The following is a 21,061-nucleotide window of genomic DNA, read 5'->3' on the forward strand; positions in this document are numbered from 1 at the left end:
GTTCGATAGAATTATGACTCAGAATAGTGATATTTGAGAAATAATCTAATTCTCTCTGTGTTTAGGGAGAGCCTGGTGCTGCTGGAGCCCCTGGTGGTGTTGGTCCCGCAGGAATGCAGGGAATGCCAGGAGAGCGCGGTGCTGGAGGCATGCCTGGAGCCAGAGGAGACAGAGTAAGATTCACAACAGTCCAGATTTATACTCGCATTTTGACTCTGAACACTTTTATAGTCTGCCAACAAATATTTTTGCATAACAACCTTGTTTTTCAAGCAAACATATTTTTCCTTGTGAAAAAAAAGTACAATTTAGCATTCTTTTAAAAAGTCTACTTATTACAGAAGAATATATGGTAACACTTTATTTTACATTGTCTGTTACGTGTAGTTACTATAGTAGTTACTATAAATTGTGCTTAATTACCCAAAACCTAACCGTAACCCTATAGTAAGTACATGTAGTTTGTTATTATTACTCAGTGCTTAAATGTATAATTACTCTGTAACACGGACACCTTAAAATAAAGTGTAACCGAATATACTTAAGTGTGAACTGAATGTAATGTTCAGTTTGCATGTTATTTGCAATTAAATAATTGTATTATAGTTTAAATTTATGTTAAAACATAATGATTTAAAATGCACTTTAAAGTAAAACTTTTACAATGCACTTTTTAAAAGTGTACTTAAGTGTGTTAAGAAGCATAGACAATATGTATGTCATTAATATTTTATTACCGGTATATGCATTTAAATTATGCTTTTAAGATTAAAGTGCAATGTGCAAAGGCCAATGTGTTTTGGTAAGCCCTTCCAAGACATCTCTTGAAACTGTTTTACCCGAGTACAGGCAGAAACGCGACCGGGTCATGTACAAATGATCCGGAAGGTCCGGCCAATGTGCTTTGGTGAGCCCTTACAAGACCTCTTGGAGTGGAAGGTGCATGTCCATATTCCACTGGAATGGTGCATAAATAGCAGAAATCAATTAAACCATGCAATAGCCATTTTAACTCTCTAACATCCCCATTTTAATTTCTATTTTATCTTTTCTATTTTTGTTCTTCTATTCATTCTATCCCCATCTACATTCCCTTTTCTCTGCATTTGCCTCTTATTATTTTTATTTTATTCTTTCTTCCCTTTTTTTTTTTTTTTGATTGTATGTATGTGTGTGTATATATATATGTATGTGTATATATGTTTATAGATATATGTATGTGCATATATATGTATATACTGTATCTATCGGCCATTGTAAAAAGCTAACCGGAAGAGCCGTATCCCTACTAAAAGACGTACTTCCGGTCTTACATTTTTTCGTGACATAGGTCTATGCATTATGTGCAAACTTAGGCCTACAAAAGGCTGAAACAGAAGAGTTTGAAAGTCACATCTTCATCTTCACGTGGACGATCACTAGTGTTGTTTTTGGCGGCCTGTTTTAATTTTAGTTTTAGTCTAGTCTTTGTGTCAAGCTGTCATTTTAGTTTTTAATAGTTTTAGTCAAGTTCATACTCTTTTTAGTCTAGTCAAGTTTCAGTCGACTAAAAGTCTGAGCATTTTAGTCTTATTTTAGTCAGAATTATCCATGACGTTTAGTCGACGAAAACTGATGACATTTGGTCTAGTTTCAGTCAATGAAAATTGTATTTTAGTCTCTTTTTAGTGATGCAATTCTATTTAACCCAGTCAATACAGTGTACCACTATGGAAAAATAGCAAAAATAGCGAACAGAAAAGTTACTCTCGTCTTATTCGTGGAGGTTGAAAAACAAGTTCTTTGTGACATCCAAGATTTATTGTATTAAAATTTAAATGCAAAAGAAAAGGCATGAGAGTTGGCTGTTTTTGTCAATTTTAAGTTTTAATTTAAAATGTTTGCGATTTTTATATAACAACATGGCTAAATATTTTACCACTTGCTTATAAATCTAGATAGAAGTAGTGCATTAAATAATGTTGTTTAAATTGTGCTTAAAAGTGAATTATGTTCATTAAAGAGTGTATATGTGTACGTACAAAGAGAATCGCAATGCTGACAAAACTTTTATTTAAATAAAAGTAGCTGTTAACTTCTATATTTGAAATACAAATAGCGAGTATGTGTTTGTGGTACAGCCGTGGATCAGTTACGCACTGCAAACACAGCCTATGTGAAAGCACTATAGCGCGTGCTGCTCCTGCACACGGAGTATGTGTGAAACGGGCGTCAGACTTAACGTTGTTTGTTGTCGTTTACGCTAACTCACTGCAGCTGCATCCTCTAAATAATGCCGCGAGTGGGGCTTGAGGAAGTGACGTCGCCTGCGTCTCCGCAGTGCGACCTGATGCAGCCCCTGAAGTGAGACACGGGAACACGAGGGTGTTTCTCTAAAAACCAAGAATGCAAAGAACGGACTTGTGTTCTTGGGGAGAACGCTCTTGCTAGTTGTTCTTGAAAGAATGAACTCACAATGTGACGAGCACACACACAGAACGCTGCTGACAGTTTTAGACGATGTGTTCTTGCTGGTATTGCGCCATAATACCCCCACACAGACGCTGTCTGCAGTACCCAAACATAACGAGAATTATTGACGATAACAACCAGGCTTTATCGCCCAAGCCTACCCTCAGCTCAAGGGATGACTCTACAACTGTACACTACAATGTAATGTATATTCATAACAAAGCAACGCTTATGGAGATTCTCATTTCCGAAAATGTTTTAGCACATTTTTGATTTGCCATAAATTTTTGTAAAAATGGCCATATTTGAAATCTACACAGTTGATTTCTCGCATCAAATGCTCTCAGAAGTGAATTTAGTGATGAAATAGCGTACGAAATTGTAGAAAAACGACTTGTATTGACCTGCCTCTCCTTCCTTGAATGCCGAAATGAATGCTGGGTTATTTCTGCCGTCAAGTTCACACAAGTTACCAGCCGATGCATCCTCGGTAAAATGGGCGTGTCAAGAACACTTCCGGGATTTTTAACCGTTCTTGCCAAAATGCAAACTTGTGTATTGGGACAGTACTTGGGCAGCGACTGATGACGTTTCACAAGTCCACAAGAACACAAGTACAGACAAGAACGCATATTGAGAAACGGCCAGAAATACTGCAAAAAAATAATAATGCGACCAAACAAGACGAAATTACGTCATAACATTTCGTCTCGTCTCGTTTTGGTCGACGAAAATGCAGAGACATTTTAACAGTTTTTATTTTGTAAACCATATTTAGTCTAGTTTTTATTCGTCAACAATATTGCATTATACGTTTAATTATAGTTATCGTCACATGACCAGCATTTACGTTACGTCTCGTCTCGTTTTCATCACAAGATAAAGGTTCGTTGACAACGATATTTAATCATAATTTTCGTTGACGAAAGCAACACTAATCACTTCTTTGAGTACGATTCATTTTCCACAACTGAGAACTTGTGGTTCAGACACTGTAGTGTGTGAAGACTGCTTTATCACAGGATCTGTGAAAGGGAAGAAGAATTGATATAAAATTAACCAATAATTAACATTTTTGTATCCATGTTTGAATATATGTATAATAATTTGCATAGAAATGCATTAGAATTCCTTTGACTTCTCAGTTTACCTTTTTAAAGCTTTGGCTATATCCTCATCAAGCTGGACATGAGTGTCCATTTTTATCCTCTTGTCTGTGTAACAATATTAGCTCAAAGGGGTATGATAAATATTAATATAAATATTAATAATAATCCATAATTACCAATTATGATTAATTATTCATATTTGGGTCAGTTAATTAGATTAACTTTGAGGTAAGCTAACTTAATATTACAATCAATTAACTCTTTGATTATTCATTTATTCTAAGAAAAGTGTATCTTTCATGGTCACTGAAAAATAATAATTCCTTAGGTTATACAGCACTTAGAGCAGTGTTGCCCAACCTTTTTTCAGTCAAGGCACCCTTTGAAAATTAAAAAAAAACGAGTGCAAAATGCCCGTGCAAAATCAGTTTTTGTGTGTGTTTTTAGTAACTGTTGGTTTGGTGCCCGTGAAAGAGACTGTGAACGCATTGAATTCAGGGAGCAGGCTAGGTTACTACAAATGATGGCTGTGAATAAAATATAATTCAGAAGTAAACAGTGTAGCTGACAGAGTGTTTATGTCAGAATGTTTCTTTTTAAACCACAACCTTTTTTTACCGATATATTTAAGAAAACGCTATGCTTGAGCAAACAGCTTGTGAATAGGCAACTACAAATGATGCCTGTGAAAGAGACTGTGATCGCATTGAATAGGATATGTTTAGTTGGTGAATAGCATAGGCTACTATTACACAGTAGCGATAACGTTAAGCGCACCAGAATCTATCTATCAATTACAGAAGTAAACAGCATAGCTGACTTATAGATTCAGTTTACATCCACAAATGAATATGAATTACATCCACAATGAATTACATCCACATCCGTCGATTCAGGGAGCAGTGCAAAGTGCCCGTGCAAAATCAGTTTTTGTGTGTTTTTAGTAATTGTTGGTTTCTTGGTAAAGAAACAAAATCAGTTTTTGTGTGTGTTTTAGTAATTGTTGGTTTCTTGGTAAAGAAAACTATTGATACTTTGCAGTCACGTGATATCTGGCGGGCAACAAACGCGGTTAGTGCATCCAATCGCACAACAACTATCTGGCATGTCGTGTACACCTCAAAACATCAACTTTTGTATATTAAAACTGGCAACGTCCTGGCAAGATCCTTGATTAGTTTACTGGTTTTCGTTGCTAGAGAATGACGTTCTTGCCCGCCAGCCAGTACAACTGACGTCACGTGCAAAGTATCAATAATATTCAGAAGGAACCAAACTATAATATTCAGAAGTAAACAGTGTAGCTGACAGAGTGTTTATGTCAGAATGTTTATTTTTAAACCACAACCTTTTAAAAATGATATATTTAACGATATCTTTAGCATTTCTCATCCAAACAACGTCAAACTTGGCACTGCACTTACTCATGCCCGTAGTGAGACACCTGTCAAGTTTGAAATCCATCGGACTAACGGTTCGAGAGATATCCGGTTATCAGACACACACAGACAGACAGACAGACAGACAGACAGACACACACACACAGACAGACGTTCCTGTAATTTATAGATAGATGTGTGGCACCCTACACTAGTGTTGTCACGATACTACTTTGATACTATACCTTGAAATGTATCAATTTTCAATATCACAGGGAAGAACTGCTGTATAGGCCTAGATACAGATATAGATATTTTTAATATTATCAAAAAATGTTGTCCATCCATTTAAATCATTAATTTCTTCTGAAGAGATCACTTTACAAGATGACATATTTAAGACTTTTATTCATATATAAACATTCCTCAGTTACCATTGCAAATCTCACCTAAATGTTTGCTCACTCAGTGTATTTGTGTTTTTATATTGGGATAATTTTGTTATAATTGCACAAGATAGCTTGTTTTTAATATATTTATGTAATAATTTCACAGTTAATCTCCAAATTAATGTAGAAACAACATAAAGACAGTATATTTCAAATAATTGTTTTATGGTATCTTTTTATGAATGAAGTGTTATTTGATTCTGATGTCACTGCTGCACATGTGGATCCCACAAACGTCCCATTTTCTCACAACTCTTCACGTTCATTTAAGACTTTAACTAATTTAAGACTACTCTCATGAGGATACTCAAAGCGAAAGCGTGAAAGAGAAGTCGATTCTGGCGCGCATCGTTCTGTGCGTCGCGTGTGTCAGCATCACAGACAGAGCATTCTCTTTGTATTTTCTCGCTTGCATGGTTTAAAAGCATTTGCATGAAGAAGAACGTGATCATATAATGTCACGATAGCCAAAGGATGACAGAAAAAAAAAACGGATGCTGCTTTAATTGCATTAAATATTTTTTGAAAAAGTTTAATCGCACACGTTACCGTTGACAGCAGCACGGACATAACCAATGTGTGTATGTGAATACGCGGCAAGACGGACGTTGTGACTGTTTTCGTGTGTATTTGACCGTAAGCGCAACAATGAAAAATAGGCAGCTTTATGTGGACGCATTGGGAATGAGGCACGGGAATAAAATCACGCGCAAGCGCAACCTCCGCAATTCAATGCCGAAAACTTAGGATTTTCAATTTTTTTTATAAATTTGTGCACATTATTTGTTGTTATTAGAGACTTCCGACGATCCGGGTTTTTTTTTTTTTTTTACACATTTTAGCAATTTTTAAATGTTTGATGGACTTTTTACACGGCAAGTCCTTGTAAACTGAGATTTCTACACCCTTAGTTGTAGAGACAATTCAATATAGCAACAAACCCCTGCTGCTACGGTTACGTTAGTGAGAACATATAATGTCCATTTCAATCTGTTGTTCTGGTTTTGTTTGTAATCTCCACTCATACTGGCTCCTCACCTCATCTGCACTGGTGTGTTCAGTCTCATGCTGTATGTTAACATGTTGTTGCTGTGTGTTTTTCAGTGACCTTAATATTTCCTGATGAACCGAAACTGCAACATATATATCTTTATAAAGTGGGAAAGAAACTGAGACATGGTGATCGTGTCCATGAAGGAATTAGAAGATCGGACGGCCAGAAAGTATGTTGCTCTTTCTCCATAACCAAACGTTTTGTCTCTTGTTTCCTTCTGTGAACTTTGAGTCTTGCCATAAACATCAGTGTTGACAGTTTTGATCAAAAAGTGTTTAAAAAATGTAAAGACTGTAGATGATCATGTGCAAAAAAAATGTCTTTATTTTTTTAGGTTTGCATCAAATTTGTTGAGAGGTGCAGACTTTGGGAAAGATCGGTAAGTTGACAAGACTTTATTCTTCATGAAATTCTCTTGTAAGAATTGGTTTGTTAAATTCGGTAATATAGATAGTATGAGATATAACTGATATAACTGAATTACACACCCAAAGCCTAGAAGCATCGGTTATAGAGTTCATGTAAAGTTTTTTTTTTTTTTTTTTTGCATCAATTTTTTCCCCTTTTTTTTTTTCATTAGCTGGGTTTCCATCTGAACGTGAAGCAAATCTTTTTCAAATAAAAAATGTGAATTAGGTGCGTTTCCATCAGGTTGTTTGAGTGGATGACGTGGTATTGGTAACCTAATAACCAATAGTAAATGAAACACCGTCAGCGAAACAGTAGTGATGTGTGTCGTTCGACTCTATGAGCGACTGCTTTAAGAGAACGGTGAGAGTCGTTCCCGTCTGAGAGCTGTTTTCCCTTTTTGTATTTTTGTTTGTTAATACAAGTAAGGATAATATGATTATAGTTTCGCTACACTGCTCAGCCACACGACAAGTAGTCACTAGCTTAATGTTATTTTGATGTGTTTTCATCCTTAATATCAGGTCAGAAAACATGAGCAGTAACACAAGCAAGCAAAGTAGCGTTTGAATGCATTTTAATAACAGACAACATAAAGACAAAACAGAATTTGTAAGGTGAAACTGTCATATCGAGCAGGGACGACCTTTAACAACCGTATAAATGTGGTCTGTTTTAAGTGTGATGTGCTTACAATGGTTTTATTTTGAATAGTGAAGAATGAACAAAAAGGGTGGCTAACCGCACACTGATCCACTCAAGACTGGAAAAGTCTACAAAAACATTTTTTTATTTTATAAATTGCATCGTGCCGTTTATAAAATGCAATTTCTACGCACCTGTAGTACAAGGACCTGCAGTACCAGGACTTTTTTCCATCACGTTTCTTTCTGATGCGAGACTTGCATAAAAACAGGGTGATGGAAACATAGCTAATGTTTTCATCTTTCATTTCCCTTACTCTTTAATTAGGAGATTTGAAATTAGCAAATGTTTTGTCAATCTCTTTTCTTTAGCCTCAGTTTGTCGAAGAGGGGACTACATATCTGGAAATACAAAAGCATTCAACTTGCAACAATTTCATACGGTTATATGACCGTTTCATCTTGGAAGACCAAAACATCCTGGTAATGGAACATCTTCCTGACTATGTGACCTTGAGTGAGTTCATCAGAAGAAAAGGAAGGCGCCTGAATGATGAGACAGCGAACCACATCATGGCTCAAATCTTGGATGCACTGGATCAGTGCAACCATCTTTCAAGTCTTTTTTACCCATTTCTCAGGAGATTTCTACTGATCGACCCAAAAAACATGCATATAAAATTTGCACACATTACCGAAAAAGACCTTAAAGGTGAGTTGGCTTTTTGAACACAGATCACTGATGACTGGTGATGTTTTACTAAACACTGGAAATGTCTTGCTTGCAGGATATGATAATGATGAACTGGAGGATGAGGATAAGGAAGAATTCATCTTTATAGTAATGATGTTTTCGAATCGCGATGGCGTGTTCAAGGGTAAGATTGATAAGAACGAAGTGGAAATAACATTGCTTGGAAAACATATAAAGCTGTGACACACAAAGTGACGGTAAAATGATAAGTGTCAAACCTTAATGACGGATGAACAAAGTGTAAAACACAGGGGAATGATGATGAATGTTAGCAGTGATTAAATGTGCATGCCATAGTAACAGCAACAATTGCTTTGTATGTCATGGTAATATTCACCTTATGTGTAGCCTACTACAGAAAGGTCAAACGTGATTAATCTGCTCTCTTCACAGAAAATTTTCCAGACCATTGCTATAATGCAAAAAACTACTTGACTAGAGAGAACCCCTGCATTGAATGTAGAAGACAAAAAAGTAAGAATATTTTTTTTTTAATCAATTCAGGCCTTTAAATCAAAAAGACATTATTTGAGATAGAACAGTCTCAGACCTGCCAACCTGTACGCATTTTGACCTCAAAGTACGTTGGTACGATTTGTCACTCTAAACTACGCAAAAACCTGGTGCACGCGCTGTGCTCAAATCAAGCAACAGCAGAAGAAGAAGAGTTCGACCGATCATAGCGCTGGTTCATTCCCCAAATAGCAAGCCAGGATGATTGACAAATGCGTAAGGCTTATGATTGAAAAGAGACAGCAATACAGAATCCCGCTCGATCCCCCTTCCACTCCCGCCGTCTGACGGATTTCTTAAGCGAGGACAGTACAGTAGTCCCGGTGCTTCTGACTCCTTACGGTAAACAGGCTGGGGGAGATTTGTTGAAATATTGAATTGAGTTTACTTAATCCTCTGCGTGATCGCATTGACTCTAAAAGTACGATCTGTCATTCATAGTCACTCTGAACATTATAATCTAAATAAACTTGAAATTGCTATGGCTTTATGAAAGTGCTCTGACTTGTGGATGACTGACAACTGCGATTCTGGAGAAACAAGCATTCATTTATTCATTCTCAGTGTTGAGAAATGTAGCATGAATGTGTAATGTTATTGTGTTAAAAATAACTAAAGTACCTAATTATGTTACATATTCATTTAGTATGAAAACTAGCATGTTAATTACTTATGGATTTAAAACTACCATTGTCTCAGTGCTGCGCGAGCTCTCTCTCACAAACGCGCACACACAGAGAGAGAAGACCGGTAACTGTAAGTCTAAATTTTGTTCTTGCTTGTGTTTTTTTTTCTGTCAAAATATTAGAAAGCATTTCATATTATCCATCATTATCCATTTTTAAAAATCGTTAAAATACTGTTAACAAAACCCCTCATTATATAGGCCTACTTGATGATCTTTTAACGGAGATATGCAAAGTCTTTAGTGGCGCATGGAGGGACATAAAAGGAGGAGTGACGACAGTGAAGAAACAGGAGAGGACCAACAGTTCGTTACAACAATACAGCACAGCCGGCCTGGAGTGAATCGTGCGAGTGGAGGAGACGCTGCGCATAACATGTTACGTATTGTATTTTGTATCTTTGTAGCCTAACTTGTGCAACTTTGTACACATTTGTTTGAGTTCATTATTCACATTTGTTCGGTTCCAGCTGAAATAGAGCCCGCACAGCAGGGCAATTGGGTGACTGTGAGACGCTATAGTCGCTGGACAAAACACCGCTCTTCCGTTCCGATAACAACATTAAACAGGTTTTCCCCACTCAGTGAAACACAGACAGAGAATCCTGTTGAATGTGCCCTAGTTATTGGCCATTCTTTTACACAGAACGTGAAAATAGAGACACCAGCCACCATAGTCGCATGTTTGCCGGGAGCCAGAGCGCCTGACATTAAAGCAAATTTAAAAGTGCTGGCTAATGCTAATCGTAAATTCTCTAAGATTATCATTCACGTCGGCACAAATGATGTTCGACTCCGCCAGTTGGAGATCACCAAAATAATATTAAAGAGGTGTGTGAACTCGCAAGTACGATGTCAGGCACTGTAATTTGCTCTGGCCCCCTTCCTGTTCGCAGGAGTGATGTCAGTAGATCACTCAATGGCTGGATGTCAAGCAAAATAATATAGAATTCATAGACAATTTGAAAAGTTTTTGGGGCAGACCTGACCTGTTGAAAAGAGATGGTATTCATCCCTCCTGGGATGGTGCTGCTCTTCTCTCTAGTAATTTGGCACATAGTCTTAGAGATAAAACATGACAATCTGGGGCTCAGGTCAGGAAGCAGACAGACCAGCTAAACCGACTGTCTGCTAGCTGTCTCACGTCACCAAGGTCAGATAAATCCCATCACATAGAGCCTCTTTCACCTAGATATCAGCATATAGAGACTGTGTCTGTTCCCCAAATTTGGAAATCCAAAAAAGGTTTCAACCCATCTAAGGTTAAAAATTGAATTGGATGTTCAACAAATAAAAAACAGCTATAATACAGATGAGCAAATGATAAAGCTTGGGTTGCTGAATATTCGATCCCTTACTTCAAAAGCACTCATTGTTAATGATATGATTACTGACTGTAATCTAGATGTGCTGTGTTTGACAGAAACCTGGCTAAAACCAGACGATTACATTACTTTAAATGAGTCCACCCACAAGATTACTGTTATAAACATGAACCTCATCTGAAAGGCAAAGGGGGAGGAGTTGCGTGAATTTATAGTAATATTTTCAAAATCACTAAGAAATCTAGTTTTAAATATACTTCTTTTGAAGGGTTGGTGATCTTTTCAATATATTTTTGAATGTAAAATATATAGTGTAAATGACGAATCATGTTTGAGATTTGTGCTGGCTACTGTATACAGGGCACCATAAAGATTTTATCAAAGAATTTGCTGACTTTCTATCAGAGTTAGTATTGGCTGCAGATAAAGAACTAATTGTTGGTGATTTCAACATGCATGTAGATAATGAAAAAGATGCATTGGGATTGACATTTAAAGACATTCTGAACTCTATTGGACAACAATACCAAAAAACAATATCAACACGTGTCAGGATCTACTCATTGTCGTAATCATACTCTAGATCTAACATTATCACACGGAATAAATGCTGATGCCGTTGAAATTCTGCAGCAGAGCGATGACATCTCAGATCATTATCTAGTCTCGTGTAAACTTAATTTAACATGAACAGTTTCATCATCTCTCAGCATCCCGGGTAGCTTAGAAGAACTTGATATTGCAACAGAAACTTTTAACTCTCTCTTTTCCAGCACTTTAGACACAGTTGCTCTGTTGCACTTAAAGAAGATTAAAGAAAATAGTCCAACGCCGTGGTACAACGAGCACACTCAGGCACTTAAGAGAACAGCCAGAAAAATGGAGCGCAACTGGAAAAAAACAAAACTAGAGGTATTTCGCATTTCATGGAAAGAGAGTTCGATTACATACAGAGAGGCTTTAAAAGCTGCTAGATCTGCTTATTTTTCAACTCTATTAGAAGAAAATAAACAAAACCCTAGGTATTTATTTGAAACAGTGGCTAAACTAACGAAAAAGAAAGCTTCAAGCCCAGAAATTTCCAAGCAACACAGCAGTAATGACTTTATGAACTTATTCACTTATAAGATTGATAATATCAGGTCCAAAATTATAACTATGCAACCGTCTACTACAGTATCGCATCAGGGAGTGCATTGTAGTCTCCCTAAGGAAAAATCCGATTCATTTATTGCTATAGGAGAGGAAGAATTCTCTAAACTCATTAAATCATCTAAATCTTCAACATGTATGTTAGACCCTATACTGAATAAGCTACTGAAAGAGATGCTTCCAGAGGTCATAGATCCTCTTCTTACTATCATCAATTTATCTTTGTCTCTAGGATATGTACCAAAAACCTTTAAGCTGGCTATGATTAAACCGCTTGTTAAAAGAACGCAACTTGATCCTACAGAATTAGTCAATTACAGGCCGATCTCGAATCTACCCTTTCTGTCAAAGATACTAGAAAAGGCAGTATCTTCACAACTATGTTCCTTTTTAGAAATAAATGATATCTGCGAGGATTTCCAGTCAGGATTTAGACCGTACCATAGTACTGAGACTGCTCTCATTAGAGTCACAAATGATTTGCTCTTATCATCCGATCGTGGTTGTACTGTATCTCTCTATTAGTGTTACTCGATCTTAGTGCTGCATTTGACACTATTGACCACAACATTCTTTTAAATAGACTCGAAAATTATGTTGGCATTAGTGGAATTGCATTAGCATGGTTTAAATCATACTTGTCTGACCGTTATCAGTTTGTAGCTGTAAATGAAGAGATGTCTTATCGATCACAAGTTCAGTTTGGCGTACCACAAGGCTCAGTACTAGGACCACTGCTGTTCACTCTGTACATGCTACCATTAGGAGATATCATTAGGAAGCATGGAATTAGCTTTCACTGTTATGCCGATGACACTCAGCTCTATATTTCTTCACAACCTAACGAAAACTACCAATTCACAAAATGAACAGAATGAATAGCTGTTATAAAAAATTGGATGACTAGTAATCTCCTACTACTAAATTCTGAAAAAACAGAAATTCTAATTATTGGACAAAAAAACATCCTCACCAAATTATCTAGAATACTGTGTAAAACTTGATGGCTGCTCTGTCAAGTCTTCGTTGTTAGTTAGGAACCTGGGTGTGCTCTTTGATACCAATCTGTCATTTGAAAGTCTGTAAAACCTAATTTTTCCATCTTAAAAATATATTGAAATTATGCCATATGCTCTCATTGACAAATGCAGAACAATTAGTCCATGCGTTCATGACCTCAAGGCTAGATTATTGTAATGCTCTACTGGGTGGTTGCCCTGCACGCTTAATAAACAAACTACAGCTGGTCCAAAACGCAGCAGCTCGAGTTCTTACCAGAACCAGGAAGTATGACCATATTAGCCCTGTTCTGTCAACACCGCATTGGCTCCCTATTAAACATTGTATACATTTACATTTACATTTAGTCATTTAGCAGACGCTTTTATCCAAAGCGACTTACAAATTAGGACTAAATTAAGCGAGTCATCATGAAGAGGCAAAAACAACGCAAGAAGTGCTCAAAATATGAGGTTCAGGCATTATTCAGAGTAGCATAAGCCCAATAAGTGAGGTTTTAAAGGGAAAGGGAAGGTTGTTTTTTTTAATGCAGTTAAGTGCTCGCGGAAGAGATGGGTTTTCAGCTGTCGTTTGAATGTTGTCAAGGATTCTGCATTCTGGATGAGGGTGGGGAGAGCGTTCCACCAGCATGGAACTGTGAATGAGAATGTTCTGGAAAGTGATTTTGTGGCTTTCTGTGATGGAACCACGAGACGTCGCTCGTTGACCGATCATAGGCTTCTGGTAGGGATGTAGGCTCGTAGTAGCGAGTGGAAGTAGGAAGGAGCTGAGCCTGTGATGGATCTGTAAGCAAGCGTCAATGCCTTGAACTTGATGCGAGTAGCGAGTGGTAGCCAGTGAAAAGTGATGAACAGAGGAGTGACATGGGCCCTCTTGGGCTCGTTGAAGACAAGACGAGCTGCAGCGTTCTGGATCATCTGTAGAGGTTTGTTTGCACATGATGGGAGTCCGGCCAGAAGAGCATTGCAGTAGTCAAGCCTAGAAATGACCAGGGCCTGGACGAGAAGTTGTTGCATGCTCAGTAAGGAAAGGCCTGATCTTCCTGATGTTGTGCAGTGCAAACCTGCATGATCGAGCTGTCTTTGAAATGTGATCTGTGAAGGTCAGCTGGTCATCAAACGTTACTCCAAGATTTCTGACCGACCTTGATGGGGTGATTGATGATGATTCTAGCTGGATAGTGAAGTCGTGCTGTAGAGACGGATTGGCAGGGAGGACGAGAAGCTCAGTCTTTGCCAGGTTGAGCTGCAGGTGATGTTCCTTCATCCATGTCGAGATGTCCACCAGACAGCTTGAGATCCGGGCAGCTACTGTGGGATCATCTGGTTGAAATGAGAGGAAGAGCTGTGTGTCATCAGCATAGCAGTGGTAGGAGAAACCATGTGCCTGTTTGATGTGTCCCAGTGATGTGGTGTAGATGGAGAAGAGCAGGGGTCCAAGAACTGAACCTTGAGGAACCCCTGTGGTCAGTTGATGTGCTCTGGAAACCTCGCCTCTCCATGCGACCCTGAAGGATCTACCTGTGAGATAGGAAGATAGGACTCGAACCAGTGGAGTGAAGTTCCTGTGATGCCCAGAGATGAGAGGCTGGACATAAGGATCTGGTGATTCACAGTGTCGAAGGCAGCAGACAGATCCAGGAGAATGAGGACTGAAGATTTGGAAGCAGCTTTTGCGATCCGTAGGGCTTCTGTGACTGACAGTAATGCAGTCTCAGTTGAATGCCCTTTCTTGAAGCCAGATTGGTGGACATCCAGCTGGTTGTTTAGAGACAAGAAGGATGTTACTTGGTTGAAAACAGCTTTTTCAAGTGTTTTCGCAATGAATGGTAGGAGAGAGATAGGTCTGTAATTCTCTACAAATTATGTGTTTAGTGTTGGTTTTTTAAGCAGTGGAGTTACCCGAGCCTGCTTGAATGCGGTAGGGAAAGTGCCAGTATGGAGGGATGAGTTGATGATGTGTGTGAGTGCTGGTAGAAGTGTGGGAGAGATGGCTTGTAGAAGGTGTGAGGGGATGGGGTCTAGAGGGCAGGTGGTAGAATGACTGGAGAGGAGAAGTGTGGATACTTCTTCCTCGGTTAGCGGAGAAAAGGAGGACAGAGGGTTATTGGCTGTGGAAGGGGTCAGTCTGGGTTCCTGTGTGTGGAGCTGAGAACTGACTGCTGATAGATGTTGTTTTGTTGGTGAAGAAGTTCGCAAAATCGTCAGCAGTTAAAGAGGAGGCGGGGGGTGGTGGAGGTGGACAGAGGAGAGAGTTGAATGTCTTGAAGAGTGATCGTGTGTTAGAGGCACTGTTGATCTTGTTGTGGAACTAGTAAGGTTTTTGCAGCATGAACATCAACAGAAAAGGAAGAGAGGAGAGATTTATACATACTCAGGTCAGATGCGTCTTTTGATTTGCGCCATTTCCTTTCCGCTGCCCTGAGTTCGGTCCTGTGTTCACGAAGAACCTCAGACAACCAGGGGTTAGAGGGAGTAGCGCGTGCAGGCCTGGAGGAGAGAGGGCAGATATTGTCTAGAGAAGAGGTTAGAGTGGAGTATAAGGTATCCGTTGCAGTATTCACATCCAGAGATGAGAATTGTGAGGGTGGGGGAAGAGAAGATGACACGGCAGAGGAAAGATGGGAGGGAAAAAGTGAGCGCAGGATTCGCCTGAAAGTGAATGGTGGTGGGGTTGGTGGTGCAGGGGTAGGGAGTTGTAGATTGAAAGAAATGAGGAAATGATCTGAAACATGGAGAGGTCTCACCAAAATGTTGTTTGTGATGCAGTTAAGCGTGTAAACCAGGTCCAGTTGGTTGCCTGATTTGTGAGTACCTGTGGTGACGAGTCGTTTGAGATCGAAGGAGGCTAGGAGAGAGATGAAGTCTGTTGCATACGGCTTTTCGAGATGAATGTTGAAGTCACCGAAGACTAGAAGTGGGGTGCTGTCCTCAGGAAAAGAGGACAGCAGCACATCCAGCTCCTCTACAAAGTTACCCAGCTGACCTGGGGGGCGATAAATGACTACGATATGGATCTTATTGGGAGTTGTAAGTGTAATAGCATGATATTCAAATGAGTTGTTGTTGCATAGAGAAGAGAGCGCTGAGTATTTCCAATTGTTATAAATGAGAAGCCCTGTACCCCCACCCCTCCCAGACTGGCAAGGGGTGTGAGAGAGAGAGAGAGAAGTTGTTAGAGAGAGCAGCGGGGGTTGCTGAGTCTTCTGGACGAATCCAGGTCTCAGTCAAGCCCAGGATACTAAGAGTAGAATGAGATGCAAGGGATGGAATAAAGTCAGCTTTATTGACTGCTGACTGACAATTCCATAGACCCACGGAAAGAGGGAGAGGTGTGTGTGAGGATGAGAGGATGGGACGCAGATTAGCAGTATTTCGCTGCCTTTCGCGCGTGTTGAAAGGGCGTTGCCGAGAGACAACAGGAATGTATTAAAAGCACATGTTGATTAAGGTGAAAAATAAGATAAAAAGTGGGAAGGGAAAAGGAGATACTTAGGTGCCTTTCTGGTGTCCTTGCTCGGTGGAGTCGCGCAGGTAGAGTCGCTGGTCTTTACCCGAGTTGATCTTCACATGAGGAGGCTGAACACGAGAGCTGAACGCTTGCGCTGACGCTTCCGCGACGGCGTGCAAATTACATAGATATAATGCTTTCACCACTTGAGTGAGGACAGCTGTCTCGATCCGGCAATCAAGGCAATAAAGCGAAAATGATCCAAATCGAAACTGCTAGGAGCAAATACTTAAGTGCAATTAAACTGCAATAATAATTTTCACACGCGGCTGTTTATTAATGTAGCAACGCGTCTAACTAAAATACAGAATTATGTGAAGTTAAAAATAGAGAGAACTGAGTATTCTGAAAAACCACTTGCGCGCTCTTGCCGTGCGTCTTCTATGCTGACCACTGGTCCTAATATTTAATATTTTAAATATTTCTGATTACTTACAAAGCACTAAATGGTTTAGCTCCGCAGTACTAGAGCGAGCTCTTAACGCATTTAGTCCTTCACATCTATTGCAATCTCAAAATTCTGACCAGTTGATAATACCTATAATATCAAAATCAACTGCTGGCGGTAGATCCTTCTCCTATTTAGCACCAAAACTTTGGAACAGTCTTCCTACCATTGTCCGGGAAGCAGACACACTCCGTCAGTTCAAAGCTAGATTAAAGACACATCTCTTTGACCTAGCATTCACATAACACATTATAGACTTCTATAATTCAATGTTAGGCTGCATAGATCAGGTCAGCCGGAACAGGGAACACCTTCCATAAATCCTGATGTACTCGTTACATCATAAGAAGAATGGCATCTACGCTAATTTTAGTGTCTTTGTTTATCCCGAGGTTTTCCCGCAGCCTGCTGGATCCAGGCCATATCCAGATCTGACGAAGGACCTTCGCCTGGACGCGATGACAACGCAGTGCTGAAGTGCCGACTAGTCTCTCCCCTGTGAAGGATCCCTTTACCACTCGACGGATAAAGCGTTGTCGGGATAATTTCGGTTTCGCGTATCTACCCCGAAGTGATAAAATTCAGTATACATTTTTTTTAAGGCCAGACGAGTAGTTTGTTAAGGCTTGGTTTGTGGGGAATTACAAACCTCCGAAATTATATTCAAATGCTCATAACTATAGAATTAATTCTTGATGTGCACATGAGCGCCATCAGCGTTTCTTACAGGTTCACGTTTAAAGTCTGTGTAGAGAGAACGGTGTCGTCTTAGTGGTCTCTAATTTAGTAACTAATGATCGTTGCCACAGAAGTGAATCAATCAAAACTAACTTTAGCTGGAAAATATCTTTATTCAAGAACCGCTATAAAGCCAAAACAATCTCTGTTACCTTAAATTATCTGTTTATCACTGTAAAGCCGCTTTGAAACAATCATTGGTTCCCAACAGGGGGGTCGCGACCCACAAGGGGGCCTCAGCGAGCTCTGTGGGGGGTCGCGTCGTATTTTGAAAAGTTTTGAGCAATGAGCATTAAATAAGTCCTTAACTTTTTTTTCTGTTCAAAATTGTATAATGACCGAGTTCATTATATAATGAATCATGAATCCATTTTCCAATCCGTATTTTTGTCTTATCCTGAACCACTATGGTACACCTATAATAAGTGTTTACATTGGTACTATTTCACACTGTTTCGGATCGCTGCCGCCGCGGAGTAGCCCAGTACCTGCGTGACTCGTCATAGACGTACACAGAGAGAAGTAGTTCCGGCTAATGTTCTTCCGAAAGACGCATTATTCTTTAAATAAACGCAAGTTTATTATCGCTCGCTATAGCGCCAAAAGCGTAAAAAATAAAGCCTCAAAAATAACATGCAATTATTGAGGTCCCAGACAGCAGTCATTTAGTAATAGCCTATATTCTTTGTTTTTGCTTTTTACCTACACACCAGTGTGAATATTTTTGTTATTGCATTTCAAATAGGGCCAATTTATTGGCTACTCCTAGGCTTATGTTTTTAAATTACAAAGGGCCTACTGATGTTTTTGTTATTGTATTTTCAATATTATAGGTTATTATTTGTGCATAAACATATCTGGTTATAGCAAACATAGGCCTACTGTTTGTTTGAAATCAACATATTTTGTCATCCTTGCTGCAAGCTTACAAGAGCGATAATATCATTAAATTTGAAGGGGGGCCCTAAAATATTTTCTTGGGAAAAAGGGGGTCTCAGACAAAAAAAGGTTGGGAACCACTGATCTACATTGTTAAAAGCGCTATATAAAATAAGATGACTTGACTTGACATAGAGACTGTGTCTGTTCCCCAAATTTGGAAATCCAAAAAAGGTTTCAACCCATCTAAGGTTAAAAATTTAATTGATGTTCAACAAATAAAAAACAGCTATAATACAGATGAGCAAATGATAAAGTTTGGGTTGCTGAATATTCGATCCCTTACTTCAAAAGCACTCATTGTTAATGATATGATTACAGACTATAATCTAGATGTGCTGTGTTTGACAGAAACCTGGCTAAAACCAAACGATTACATTACTTTAAATGAGTCCACCCCGCAAGATTACTGTTAGAAACATGAACCTCGTCTGACAGGCAAAGGGGGAGGTGTTGCTGTAATTAATAGTAATATTTTCAAAATCACTGCTAAATCTAGTTTTAAATATACTTCTTTTGAAGTGTTGGTGCTTAATGTAAAAATATATAGTGTAAATGACAAATCACGTTTGAGATTTGTGCTGGCTACTGTATACAGGGCACCATAAAGATTTTATCAAAGAATTTGCTGACTTTCTAACAGAGTTTGTATTGGCTGCAGATAAAGTATTAATTGTTGGTGATTTTTAATATTTTAATATTTAATATTATATATATATTATATATATATATATATATATATATATATAGATAGATAGATAGATAGATAGATAGATAGATAGATAGATAGATAGATAGATAGATAGATAGATAGATAGATAGATAGATAGATAGATAGATAGATAGATAGATAGATAGATAGATAGATAGATAGATAGATAGATAGATAGATAGATAGATAGATAATGAAAAAGATGCATTGGGATTGGCATGTAAAGACATTCTGAACTCTATTGGAGTTAGACAACACGTGTCAGGATCTACTCATTGTCGTAATCATACTCTAGATCTAATATTATCACACGGAATAAATGTTGATGCCGTTGAAACTCTGCAGCAGAGCGATGACATCTCAGATCATTATCTAGTCTCGTGTAAACTTCATTTAGCCAAGGCTGCAAAGCTGACTCCGTGTTACAAATATGTTAGAGCTATCACTTCTGCCATTAAAGATTGCTTTATTAATAATCTTCCTAATCAGTTTCATCATCTCAGCATCCCAGATAGCTTAGAAGAACTAGATATTGCAACAGAAACTTTTAACTCTCTCTTTTTCAGCACTTTAGACACAGTTGCTCCGTTGCACTTAAAGAAGATTAAAGAAAATAGTCCAACGCCGTGGTACAACGAGCACACTCAGGCACTTAAGAGAGCAGCCAGAAAAATGGAGCGCAACTGGAAAAAAACAAAACTAGAGGTATTTCGCATTTCATGTTAAGAGAGTTCGATTGCATACAGAGAGGCCTTAAAAGCTGCTAGATCTGCTTATTTTTCAACCCTATTAGAAGAAAATAAACAAAACCCTAGGTATTTATTTGAAACTGGCTAAACTAACGAAAAATAAAGCTTCAAGCCCAGAAATTTCCAAGCAACACAGCAGTAATGACTTTATGAACTTCTTCACTTATAAGATTGATAATATCAGGTACAAAATTATAACTATGCAACCGTCTACTACAGTATCGCATCAGGGAGTGCATTGTAGTCTCCCCAAGGAAAAATCCGATTCATGTATTGCTATAGGAGAGGAAGAATTCCCTAAACTCATTAAATCATCTAAACCGACAACATGTATGTTAGACCCTATACCGACTAAGCTACTGAAAGAGATGCTTCCAGAGGTCATAGATCCTCTTCTTAATATCATCAATTCATCTTTGTCTCTAGGATACGTACCAAAAACCTTTAAGCTGGCTATGATTAAACCGCTTGTTAAAAGAACACAACTTGATCATACAGAATTAGTCAATTACAGACCGATCTCGAATCTACCCTTTCTGTCAAAGATACTAGAAAAGGCAGTATCTTCACAACTATGTTTCTTTTTAGAAATAAATGATATCTGCGAGGATTTCCAGTCAGGATTTAGACCGTACCATAGTACTGAGACTACTCTCATTAGAGTCACAAATGATTTGCTCTTATCATCCGATCGTGGTTGTACTGTATCTCTCTATTAGTGTTACTCGATCTTAGTGCTGCATTTGACACTATTGACCACAACATTCTTTTAAATAGACTCGAAAATTATGTTGGCATTAGTGGAATTGCATTAGCATGGTTTAAATCATACTTATCTGACCATTATCAGTTTGTAGCCGTAAATGAAGAGATGTCTTATCGATCACAAGTTCAGTATGGCGTACCACAAGGCTCAGTACTAGGACCGCTGCTGTTCACTCTGTACATGCTACCATTAGGAGATATCATTAGGAAGCATGGAATTAGCTTTCACTGTTATGCCAATGACAATCGGCTCTATA

Source organism: Scardinius erythrophthalmus (genome assembly GCF_964197995.2).
Source record: "Scardinius erythrophthalmus genome assembly, chromosome: 18".
Lineage (NCBI taxonomy): Eukaryota > Metazoa > Chordata > Actinopteri > Cypriniformes > Leuciscidae > Scardinius > Scardinius erythrophthalmus.